The following is a 13,596-nucleotide window of genomic DNA, read 5'->3' on the forward strand; positions in this document are numbered from 1 at the left end:
GAACAATGCTGCAATAAACATGGGGCTGCATGTGTCTTTATGTATCAATGTTTCTGAGTTTTGGGGGTATATACCCAGTAGAGGGATTGCTGGGTCATAAGGTAGTTCTATTTTCAGTTTTTTGAGGAACCACCATACTTTCTTCCATAATGGTTGTACTACTTTACATTCCCACCAACAGTGTATGAGGGTTCGTTTTTCTCCACAGCCTCTCCAACATTTGCTATTACCTGTCTTGCTAATAATAGCTAATCGAACAGGTGTGAGGTGGTATCTCATTGCCGTTTTGATTTGCATTTCTCTAATAGCTAAAGAAGATGAGCATCTTTTCATATATCTGTTGGCCATTTGTATTTCTTCCTGGGAAAAGTGTCTGTTCACATCCTCTTCCCATTTTTTATTGGATTGTTTGTTTGTTTGTTGTTGAGTTTTAATAATCTTATCAATAGACGCAGAAAAGGCTTTCGATAAAATACAACACAATTTTATGTTTAAGACTCAACAAAATGGGTATAGAAGGAAAATATCTCAACATGATAAAGGCCATATATGATAAACCATCAGCTAACATCATATTAAATGGCACAAAACTGAAGGCTTTCCCCCTTAAATCAGGAACAAGATAGGGTTGTCCACTCTCTCCACTCTTATTTAATGTGGTACTAGAGGTTCTAGCCAGAGCAATCAGACAAGACAAAGAAATAAAAGGCATCCATATCGGAAAAGAAGAAGTAAAGGTATCACTTTTTGCAGATGATATGATCCTATACATCGAAAACCCCAAAGAATCCACAAAAAGACTACTAGAAACAATAAGCCAATACAGTAAGGTCGCAGGATACAAAATTAATATACAGAAGTCAATAGCCTTTCTATATGCCAACAATGAAGCAATTGAGAACGAACTCAAAAAAATAATCCCCTTCATGATTGCAACAACAAAAAAAATAAAATACTTAGGAATAAACATAACAAAGAATGTAAAGGACTTATATAATGAAAACTATAAACCATTGTTAAGGGAAATCAAAAAAGTTATAATGAGATGGAAGAATATACCTTGTTCTTGTCTAGGAAGAATAAATATAATCAAGATGGCTATATTACCCAAAGCAATATACAAATTTAATGCAATTCCCATCAAACTTCCAATGACGTTTTTTAAAGAAATAGAGCAAAAAATCATCAGATTCATATGGAACTATAAAAAACCCCGAATAGCCAAAGCAATCCTAAAGAAAAAGAATGAAGCTGGGGGCATTACAATACCTGACTTCAAACTGTATTATAGGGCCACGACAATCAAAACAGCATGGTATTGGCAGAAAAATAGACACTCAGACCAATGGAACAGAATAGAAAGTCCAGAAATAAAACCACATATATATAGTCAAATAATTTTTGATAAAGGGGCCAACAACACACAACGGAAAAGAAAGCCTCTTCAATAAATGATGCTGGGAAAACTGGAAAGCCACATGCAAAAGAATGAAACTGGACTACAGTCTATCCCCCTGTACAAAAATTAACTCAAAATGGATCAAAGATCTAAACATAAGACCTGAAACAATTAAGTACATAGAAGAAGACATAGGTACTCAACTCATGGACCTGGGTTTTAAAGAGCATTTTATGAATTTGACTCCACAGGCAAGAGAAGTGAAGGCAAAAATTAATGAATGAGACTACATCAGACTAAGAAGTTTTTGCTCAGCAAGAGAAACTGATAACAAAATAAACAGAAAGCCAACTAAATGGGAAATGATATTTTCAAACAACAGCTCAGATAAGGGTCTAATATCCAAAATATAATATCCAAAATAATATCCTAAAATCTTTTTCTTCCAGCTGATTTTTTGATGCCCATTAAAAATTTGCTCAAATTATGGAGTTCTGAATCAGATAATCAACTTGACAAAATTTACCATCTATAGGGCCAGAGGCCACCACCTTGGCCATGCAGGTTCTCACTGAATTTAGATAGATGGTAAAAGAAACTCTGAACTCTCTCCATCTCTCTCTCTCTCTGCACTCTCTAACAAAACAAATTGTGGGGGAAAAACCATTCTCCAGCAAAAAATAGCAAACAATCAGGCCTCCCAAGCAGGAATGCCATTTGTAATTGCAAACACTCGCAGCCTTCCATAGACTATACACACACATACATGGTGCTGCCCCAATACAAGCTAGCAAAATTAAAAATACATTTGAAAGTGGTCAGAGGGAAAGTGGAAGAGAAGATGGGATCAGAGAAGGGAAAGAGATTGATGAAATTATATATACATAACACAGTGTTATAGAGAACAGGACAGCAAATACTAGAGGGAAGGGGGGAAGGCATTGGGGAAAGGGGCTGAGGGAGGGCTGAGGGAAATAAGGAGGTGGGAGGAGATATATTTGATGGGACATTTGAATCTATGTAAACACAAATTAAAACCACAAATAAAAATATATTTGTTTACCCAACACCATTTTTTAATAAGAGGTACAACTAAATAGAAAAAAATAAGAAGTTACTAGAAGTTTTTATGAATCTGAAATTATTTTTCTAAACATTCTCATTTTATTTTTATAAAGCCACCAGCACAGCCAGGATTTTTACATGTCTTTAACTAATGAATTTAACTATGCATTTACCAGTTAGAGAACAAAGTGGTCTAAAACTGTTAACACAAACTTTGGAGACAAATAGGCTTAGGTTCATACCCTAATTCTTTCCATTATTAGGTGTTTGAAACTAATAGCAAGCCTTATGACTTCTTCTGCAGAACTCATAAATTTACTTTAGAAGTTTATAATAAGTATTATATAAGGTGATAAACATGAAACACTTAGAATAGTGCATGACATATAATAAAATTCCTTAAAATGGCGGTAATAGTAGTAGTATTTATGAAATTGAGGGTTCATTTCTATCAAATAATCTAGATCTGTGTATTTTTAGAAATGTAAAATTTTGTGATGATCAGAAGTAAAAAATACATTTTATGTGGTTATTGAGTACATATATACATAGAAGAAACAAGTTTTCAGAACAATACTCACCTTTACTCTGTACAGTTCATTCTATTCTATTTATTGTATTTTATTCTATTTCAATTTATTCTATTCTACTCAGTTGTATTCTATTCTATTCTATTCTATTCTATTCTATTCTATTCTATTCTATTCTATTCTATTCTATTCTATTCTACTCTACCCTATTTATTTTTTCTTTCATTATTAAATGATAGTCACAACCCACTAAATGGATATCACTATTGGCCCACAGTTTGTAGAAACACTTTCCTAGATGAATCTGGAGAAGACATTACCACTCTCAGAATTGCAGAGAGCTGTCTCTTTCTGAATTAACACCTATAATCAAGGTTTAGAGCAAAATAAATGTTCCCTGAATTTTCTTTCTTCATTAAAACTACCTCTTAGAACAATGAGTGACAGCTGAAAAATGACTAGACACTTGGGTTCTTTTCATAGTTTCACCCTTGTCCTCGCTCTCTTGCTCCTGGATGATGACACTCTTGTCTTTTCTAGACCTTTCTAGAAAGTCAGACCAAGATCCGGGTTTGACTTTCAGGTTCTGGCACGTGTGTGTGTGTGTGAGTGTGTGTGTGTGTGTGTGCGCGCGCGCGCTCGCGAGTGAAAGAGAGAGAGAGAGAGATTGTAGGAATTGGGGAAGAGAAGGAAAGGACTGCCAACATTTTAGTTTTTCCCTCTGATGTCACCAATTTATCCAGTTTCTTACAGGTTGGAGGGAAATTCCCATTCTCTCTGAAGATGACTGAGACAGTCAAAAAGTGCCAAAGCACCAATAGTCACCAGTTCATTGCTTCAGGTCCCTGGTTTGGTCCTTTTGACTTGACAGAGCCTTGATCCAGTAAGATGATCTGACCACAGCTGGTCTCCTACACTTGGAACAAGTTGGAAGCAAGAGAACTTGGGTAAGGAATTTGGTTTCACTAAAAATAGCTGCAATGTAGACCCTGTGACTTACCACTCCTCAGAACAGTCTGATATGAATCACATGGGGTTCAGTGACCCCTGCAGTCACATTAGACCATTTGCTTTTCCTTCCTGGAGCCCTTGAAACCAGGAGGGGCTTAAGGAGTTGGGGGCACTTTGGCTCAGATGTAGAGTCTTGCAAATCTCTGAAACACATGATGATGATATGACCAAGAAGCTTCCTCACCTCAGGAACGTGTGACTGCTGGCACTCATAACAGGTCTCTAAGATTTTGGCCTATGGTGAGATCTTGTTTTTTTCCTCACCACCAGACCCATTTCATCTCCACTTTTAAGGTAAGTGAAACCAAACTCTTTGGGGGAAATACTGCTAGATTTGTGATCCTCTTGGGTAATACCGGCCCATGTTTTCCTTGGTTTGGGGAAGGGAAGCAAATGTTAGAGCAGGTCATAACTTACAAATGAAAGTCTCGAAATCCATGCTCCTGATACACCAATCAAGCCATAGTAGTGTTTGAGATTATTTTCTTTCCTTATACCCTCCTCCCCCAAAGCCATGGTATCAGCTAGTAGGAAAGTACCTCAAGTGATAAATTTAACCCTTGCTCACCTTCTCTGCCTAGAGTTGCCTTATTCTATGTACCTCATCCTTTCTGTTCTGTTATTCACTTTGAAAATTTGAATTTCACTCAGGGCATTGGTTATCTATGTTTGTCTTTTCTGTTGTACAACAACAGAGTAGTACAGAGCTGCTTAGAGCAGGGATTCTTATAGGTTGGGCAGTCCCTGAAAAAGAGGGAAGCCAACCCAGGTGCACAAAGATTTGTTTGTATTTCATTTCTTTCTTGAAATACTGCTGCCAGGACTCATCTCTGTTTTCTAATCTTTTTATAACAATGGGCCTTTCAGAAGGAGTTGGAATTAAAGGGAATCTGGAAAGTTCTGGGTCTGAGGTTAGCCTTCTGAGAGAAAAAGAAGCTTCCTTGGTTGTTGGAAGATTAAACAGTAACAATTTCTAGCTTAAAGTTGGCTTTTTAGTCTTGCACTACGCAAACTACTATGCCAATATTTCAACTTGACAAACCAAGTTGTTTTCATGTAAATGAAAAGACATTTCAGTAACATACACATTTACTTGAAATGAAAAGGACAATCTTAAAATATTACATGCTTGGAGGAAACAAATCTTAAGACTCAGAATCATCTGTGACTGCTTTTTTTTCTCTTTCATGGACTATTGAAAGACATTTGAAAGTTATAATCTCGCTTCACTTTTTTTTCCTTTATCCCATTTTCAAAGTAGATGACTGTCCAAGTAACATACATTTAAAATTTTAATCCTACAAGAAAAATATTGGAAGTTGTATGGTCTACCTTTTATTTGAATTGGAGCATGAGTTGGAATGATTAATCATCATGTTTATACCTAGATTGTTGCCTCAACTTGCCCTGTGACCTCAAAATGAATACATATTGGATATTTTCATTTTGTAGCCATGGCTATTGGCATCACATCCTACTAGCACTGTCTCCTTTTTGATATTACTTTAAGGTTCACTGATGTTACTGCAAATCTAGATGAAACTAGCATATTTTCAATTAATTTCTTCATGTTGCATTTGTGAAACCCTATCACATTATTAATACCAGGCATTGGCCTTACCACCCAAATGTGTTTTATAGAGAGTTATCACGGTTTTTATTTTTTTAACAGAGATAGAGTGAGAGTCAGAGAGAGAGGGATAGATAGGGACAGACAGACAGGAACACAGAGAGATGAGAAGCATCAATCATCAGTTTTTTGTTGTGGCATGTTAGTTGTTCATTGATTGCTTTCTCATATGTGCCTTGACTGTGGGGCTACAGCAGACCAAGTAACCCCTTACTCAAGCCAGTGACCTTGGGTCCAAGCTGGTGAGCTTTGCTCAAACCAGATGAACCTGCACTCAAGCTGGCGACCTCAGGGTATCGAACCTGGGTCCTCCGCATCCCAGTCCGATGCTCTATCTACTGCGCCACTGCCCAGTCAGGCAGTTATCCGGAGTTTTACATTCAAATTGGGTATGCATTTTATTGAAACACTCTAGAGAAAGTGATTTGCTAGAAGTAGCCTCTAATATTACACCTGCTTAGTACTTTAAACAAATGAATTCACTAATGAAATCTCTATGATCAAAAACAACTTTTCAGGAATGCATTTGTTAGTACAGTAATGATTTGCTAACTCCATTTCATAAACCAATGTCAGGCTGGCTATCCAAGTATTATCTGAAAAGATTATTTTAAAATACAGTATTTGGGTCACATCCCGGAAATTCAAATTCAAAAAGTCTGGGAATGGAGCCTCAGAACCCTAATTTTTGCAAGCAATACTGATGATTCACATGCATGGCCAAATTTCGGAAACACTGTGAAAGTCACGGCCCTCCTGTTGTTGTTTTGTTTGTGTCAAATCTCTCAAGTGAATTAAGTCCAAATTTATTTACTTGGCACTCCCCAGGTCCTGCATGATTTAGCCCTAACCAGAGTTTCCCATCTTATTTCTGAACGCAGCGCCTTAAACCGCTCGGCCATCCTGACACTGTATCATCTTATTTCTTATTTGTCTTCACCACCACCACCCACAGTCAAATTGAATTAGCTGGATTTTTAATTTTGCTTTCATACCTGGGAACTTTGCTAACACTATTGGCTTTAACTCCTGCATCTTTACTCACTTTCCTACACACCCAAATCTGCTCCATTTCTCATGGTGTGTATTGTAGTGTGCATGAATTGGAGGTATCTTTAAAAACCAAATTCTTGGACTCACTTCTGGGGATTCTGATACAGTAGATCTGGTGTTCCTGATCTCCTCAGAGGATCTGATGCTGACCACACTTTTAGAAACCGCATCTAGCTCAAATGTCATCGGCTTATAAAACCATTTCTCAAAGTGTTCATGTTTCCCCACTCTAATTCCCATAATGTTTGGCTTTAGCTCTGAAATTTAACACTTCACCCTTTACCTTTTATTTGAATTATTCCTATACATCATCATTTTTTTCACTCACCAAACATTCATTTAGTACCTAATTTAGAAGGCATTTTTTTTCCTTCAAGAATCTAAATTTCTTTCTGACAGGGGCGGGGTCTCTGTCCATTTCTCTCTGTAAACACCTTGGGCATGAGTTTGGAGTGGATCAGTGGGCATGGCAAAGTTTAAATCCCTCTGCAATATATAAGGCTTTATTTTCCCTAAAAGATGTGTATGTGAGACAGGTTCCTTCTTTTTCCATGACCACAATCTGAGATTTATGCACAGGAGTGGAACCTGAGAGGTCTTCTGTGGTTTAGCAGTTATGGATCGCAGTGATGACTGGATTCCAAGGAGTCTCATGGCTTAAGTAGAATGGAAATCATCTGAAAAAAAATGTTTTTGGTGAGAGAGAGACAGACAGACAGGTAGACAGGGACAGACAGGAAGGGAAAGAGATGAGAAGCATCAACTCATAGTTGCAGCACCTTAGTTGTTCATTGATAACTCTCTCATACGTGCCTTGATCAGGGGGCTCTAGCCAAGCTAGTGACTCCTTGCTCAAGTCAGCAACCTTCGAGCTCAAGCCAGCAATCATGGGGACATGTCTATGATCCCACGCTCAAGCTGTCAACCCTGCATTCAAGCTGGTGAGCCGTGCTCAGGCCCCAGACCTGGGGGTTTCAAATCCGGGTCCTCAGCATCCCAGGTCAAAGCCCTATGCACTGCACCACTGACCTGTCAGCATCTGGCATTTGTAAATACAGTTGTTCTAACATAAGGGAGGGATGAGCACAGTACCAGGGGGCAGATGAGGTACAGGATACATTGAGTGATGGAGATTTACCAGCTTTTCCCTTGGGACAAACTTCCCTTCTTTGCCTGACTTGGTACAGTAAATGCAATCACCCTGGAACTATCTGTGACTGAAATGTGGTGGTTCTTTAGTTATTTTTTTTAACATTTTGTTTATTTTTAAAGAGAGAGAGAGAGAGAGAGAGAGAGAGAGAGAGAGAACGGTGGGAGGAGCAGGAAGCATCAATTTCCATATGTGCCTTGACCAGGGAAGCCTAGGATTTTGAACCAGCGACTTGAGCATTTCAGGTCAACTTCTTTTCCACTGTACCACCACAGGTCAGGCTAATTATTTTTAATATATTTTTATATATATAATATATAATTATAGCCCTGGTTGGATATCTCGGTTGGGTGAAGCACTGTGCAATAGCATGGAGGTTGCCAGTTCGATTCCCCAGTCAGGGCACTTACAGGAAGGAGCAACTCGATGTTTCTGTGCCGTTCTCTCCCTGCCTCTCTCTCACCCAAAATACTACATAATCATATAAAACATATAATAACTATCATATAATTAATAGCTTAGTATGTGTCCTTCCATACTTTTATTTTTACAATTATATAAAACATGAATATGTATACATATATACATATATATATCATTTTATTATAGATTATATTATAAAATTATTTTATGGAAAACATGTTACACTCTTTTGTTTGTTATCATAAAATATTTGCCATTTACTAAGGTCTTAGTTTCCTGAGGTCTTAGTTTCCTCATCTGAAAAATGAGGTAGATAATAATATCAATCTCATAAGGTTTTTGTGAAAATTCAATCAGTTAAAATACATACAACACTTAAAACTGTGCTGTATATGAGTCTTTGTTATTTTCATTGTTACTATTATTCTTATTCAACAAAACCTTTAAGTCAACTGAAGTTGCTTAATTTCCATGCAACTGCAGCTGCACAGAATTTTGTGCTATAGAGAATAACTTATTTAACCATATGATTTTATTGTACATTCATTTTGCTTCCATCTTTTTTTCTGTCACTAAAAAGCAACACTGCAATTAAGCACCTTTGTATATATACCCGTACATATACTTATTTTTCTTATTCTGGGACAGATTCCCAGGAATGGTATAACTGGGTTGAAGTTTTACATATACTGTATAAGGTTCCTTTTCATTTAAAAATTTTTTTATTTAGAAAATTAATTTTAATTGGGTAACACTGATCAATAAGTGTACATAAGTTTTAGGTAAACATTTGTATAGTATTTGAACAGTTGATTGTGTTGTATGCCCATCATCCAAAGTCAAATCATTTTCCGTGACCTTATATTTGTCCCTCTTGACTCCCCTCTCCCCAACCCTCTCTTACTGATAATTACTTCACTTTTGTTTATTCCCATGAGTCTTATTTCTATATTCCACCTATGTATGAAATCATACAGTTCTTAGCTTATTTTTATTTACTTATTTCACTCAGTATAATGTTTTCACGGTCCATGTATGTTGTTGTAAATTACAATATGTCATGATTTCTAATATCTGAGTAGTATTCCATTGTATATACTGTATGTACCACATCTTCTTTATCCACTCCTCTATCAAGGGACACTTTTGTTGTTTTCATGTTTTGGCCACCATGAGTAAAGCTGCTATGAACATGGGGGTGCATGTGTCTTTATGTGCCAATACTTTTGAGTTTTGGGGGTAGATACCCAGTTAAGGGATTGCTGGGTCATATAGTAGTTATATTCTAAATTTTTTGAGGAACCACCATAATTTCTTCCATAATGGTTGTATCAGTTTACAGTCCCCTCAGCAGTGGGTGAGGGTTTCGTTTTCTCCACAGACTCTCTAACACTTGTTAGTACCTGTCTTTTTGATAACAGCCAATCTAACAGGCGTGAGGTGGTGTCTCATTGTTGCTTTAATTTCGGTTTCTCTAATAACTAGTGGAAATGAACATCTTTTCATATTTCTATTGGCCATTTATATGTATTTTTGAGAGAAGTGTCTGTTCAGGTCCTCTCCCCATTTTTTAATTTTATTAAATGTTGCCACATTGCTTTGTAAAACAGCATGTAGTAAATGCACAATTTCACCAACAATGTATAGATGTATTCCTCTTCCTGCAATTGCATCAACTATTTATCTAACTGTTATTTTAAAATTTTTAACTGTACGATTGGTTGAAAGTTTTGACTCATTGTTATTTAACTTGTGTTTTTCTGGTTACTCAGGAGATGGTGTGTGTGTCATTTGAAAAATTTGTTGGTCTTTTGGATTTGCTTTCTGTAGATTGTTGTTTTTTAAAATATATTCTTTGCCTATTTTTTTTTTGAATGGGATGTTTTTCCTGTCAATTTGTAAGAGATCTTTGCATATTATATCTATAAATTCCTCATTTGCTCTTTCTGTGCAGCTATATTTTCAATTTCTTGTTCTATTGATTTTAGTTATTGTACTTTGTGTCAAAATTTTGAAAAATTGTATACAGTCAAACTTCTTTTATAACTCCTCAGTTTTAAATATTGTTGTAAAGTGTCTCCCTACTCCTAGGTTGTGCATGTAGTTCCCTAGATTTCTTTTTGCAAGACTATTACTGTTTTTAAATGTAGTATGTCTTTAATTAGACATTTGATTGATTTTTGGTATAAAATAGAAGTCCAAATATATATTTTTTGAAATTAATAGTCAGTTGCATCCATATTGTTTATTAACAATCCATCCTTTTCCCACTGAAATGAAGTACTATACCTTTGCCATATATTAAATAATTATATAGGATTTAATTCTTCAGTCTATGCTTTACTTCTCTGACCTACTTGCCTGTTACTTTTATGATATGACTATGTTTTGACTTAATTATGGTGACTTTAGGGTGTTTTTTGATATTTGGTTGAGATATTTGTCATTATTCTTATTTTTCATGGCTATACTAATTTTTTTATTCTTCCATATAAGTATTAAGATAATGTATATAAATAAATCCCCTCCTTTTTTCTTGAAAAATCATCTTGAGAATTTAAATTGGAACTAAAAAATAATATTGATTTTAGTAAAATTGAATTTTCTAATATAAAGTCCTATGATTCTGTCAATCATTTTTTTTCAGATTATTTTCTTGGTTTTTCGGTAAGCTATTGCAATTTTCTTCATAATGGTCTAATGTTTTTTAGGTAAATTTAATCCTGTGCATTATGTAGATTTTTTCATTATTGTAAATATAATTTTCCCATTTTCATTTCTTCGTGTTGATTACTTGAATAGAGAAACACGATTACTTTTGTATAGTAACCTTGTATTTCTTTATCATACAAAATTCTCTAAATAAGTCTCACCAATTTTACTAGATGTTTTGTTTGTCTAGCTGTACAAATATATCATTAGCAAATCAAAGAAATAGATGACTTTTCTGATGTTTATATTAGTTCTTTCTTCCTTTATTTATTTTCTTTTCCTTTTTTTATAAGCTAGAATCTACAAAGCAGTGTTGAATAATAAGGATAAGCACCATTATTATCTACTTTTTTAAATTGAATTTTATTGATATAATACTAGTTAATAAGAATATAGCTTTCAGGTACCTAATTCTACAATATATCTCTGTACACTGCATTGTTTGTTCACTCCCCAAAGTCAACTCTTGATCCATCACCATTTATCCCCCTTTTGTATAATTGTGAATTTGATTTGAACAGGTCAATATTTTGCTCTTTGGGATCATATTTGAAATCTATTTTTGGTTCAGTGGATAGAGCATTGGCCCAGCATATGGATGTCCTAGGTTAGATTCCTGCTTAAGGCATACAAGAGAAGCAATTATCTGCTTCTCTCTCCTTCCCTCTCCCTTTTCCTTCCCTCTTCTCCTCCTGCAACCAGTGGCTCAATTGGTTTGAGTGTAGGCCCCAGGCACTGAGGATGGCTTAGTTGGTCTGAGCATCAGCCACGGGTACTAAAAATAGCTTGATTCAAGCATTGGACCCTCACAGGTGTTGCTGGTAGATCCTGGTCAGGGTGCATGTGAGAGTCTGTCAGTCTGTCTTACTATCTTTCCTCCTCTCACTTAAAAAATGAAAGAAACAAAGAAAAAAAGAAGAAAGAAAGAAAGAAAGAAAAAAGAGGGAAAGAGGGAGGGAGAGAGGGAGGGAGGGAGGAAGAAAGGAAGGAAGGAAGGAAGGACGGAAGGGTTGGAGGGAGGGAAGAAGGGAGAAAGGAAGAAAAGGAGAGAGAAAGAGAGAAAGGAAGAAAGAAAGAAATTTTCTTATAATCTTATTTAATTTAGAAATGTATTAGGAATAAATTTGAATTTTATCAGTCAATTTTAAGTATTCTTTTTTTGTCAGAGAGAGAGATAGAGAGACAAACAGATAGGGACAGACAGACAGGAAGGGAGAGAGATAAGAAGCATCAATTCTTTTTGCCGCAGCTTAGTTGCTTTATAATATGTGCCATCACCAGGGGAGCTACAGCAGACCGAGTGACCCACTCATTCAAGCCAGCGACCTTGGGCTCAAGCTTGAGAGCCTTGCTCAAACCAGATGAGTCTGCGCTCAAGCTGGTGACCTTGGGGTTTCGAATCTGGGTCCTCCGTGTCTCAATCCAATGCTCTATCCCCTGCACCACCACCTGGTTATATCATTATTCATATGGTTCACCTCTTTAATTTATTGCTGTAATGAATTATGTTAATACACTTGCTTATACTGAACCTCCTTCATATTTTCAAATGTAATTCTATGTGTCAGTAACTTATGTGAAACCAATCAACAATATCTCAGTTGCTTCAAAATCAGCAATGGTTTCTTGTAGTTCCTGTTAATGGGGTTCTGGTCCATATGGTCTGGGCTTGGTTCAGTGACTCTGCTTGTCACTATAGGTCTGTTGGTATGTTTGGGCTGCTTTGCTTCAGGTTGTGGTGGCTTACGTGGTTTTGCCCAAGGTAACTCTTATCCTTCTGCTGGGGTAAGCAATCTAGTCAAGTTAGTCTCAAGGTGACTCCCTGTATTATAAGGCAGAAGGTAGAAATTTGTAAGGAAGGTCTTGGCTGGATGTGGCCCATTTTTACCTCATTTTATTCACTCAAATACAATATTTGGCTGATCTTAAAATTAAGGGATAGAGAAATGCATAATATTCAAGCAGTTATGGCAGGAACTCCAAAGTCACAAGAAAAAAATCCAAGGAGGGAAAAAGAATTGGACTCAATATTATAATCCATCATGCCCTTATGTGGCCATAATTTTACATTATTAAAAGATTATTGGATTGTATTGGGGGAAAGTTTTATTCAAAATTTCAGCATCTATATGGTTTTTTTTAAAGCACATTTATAGATTTTTTTGTGTTATCCTTTGTAGATTTAGACATTAAATTTGGGTTGGCTTCATAAAAATAAATTAAGGAGGTTCCCAATGCCCTGCTTTGCTATTAAAGAAACCAATGACCAAAATGCCACCACAGATGCCCCCTGCAGATTTCACTGGATTTTGCCCCACAAGTATTTTCGTTCACTGACAGCAGCCTTATGAGTCCCTTATACTTCCCTTTCTCTTGCTGCCTCCGGAGACACAGCCACAGCCCCACACCTGCAGCAATAATCCACCCAAGTAGTCTTCTGCTGCACAAGTGCAAAACTCAAACCTAGATCCCCACAGCTGAACTGCACCATTGTGTGCACTCTGTGGGCTAGACCCTCAAGCTGTGTACTTGTACACCACTAGCATGACACTCATCATCAGCCTGCAATGCCATGCACACACCTGTGGCAAGATCTTAATTGCTACAGAAGTGCACACTGATT

At 36.5% G+C, this 13,596-nt stretch overlaps 1 protein-coding gene across 1 annotated transcript in view; it reads left to right on the forward strand.

Moving 5' to 3' along the window:
* Positions 1-4,088: 4,088 nt before the first annotated feature.
* Positions 4,089-13,596, forward strand: part of FGF13 (fibroblast growth factor 13) — a 767,088-nt gene continuing 757,580 nt past the window's right edge. Inside the window, exon 1 of the mRNA XM_066249775.1 lies at positions 4,089-4,299. The gene's annotated coding sequence lies outside the window, so the exon portion shown is untranslated. The remainder of the gene's footprint in view (positions 4,300-13,596) is intronic.

This window comes from Saccopteryx bilineata, chromosome X, assembly GCF_036850765.1.
Source record: "Saccopteryx bilineata isolate mSacBil1 chromosome X, mSacBil1_pri_phased_curated, whole genome shotgun sequence".
In the NCBI taxonomy this organism is placed as follows: Eukaryota; Metazoa; Chordata; class Mammalia; order Chiroptera; family Emballonuridae; genus Saccopteryx; species Saccopteryx bilineata.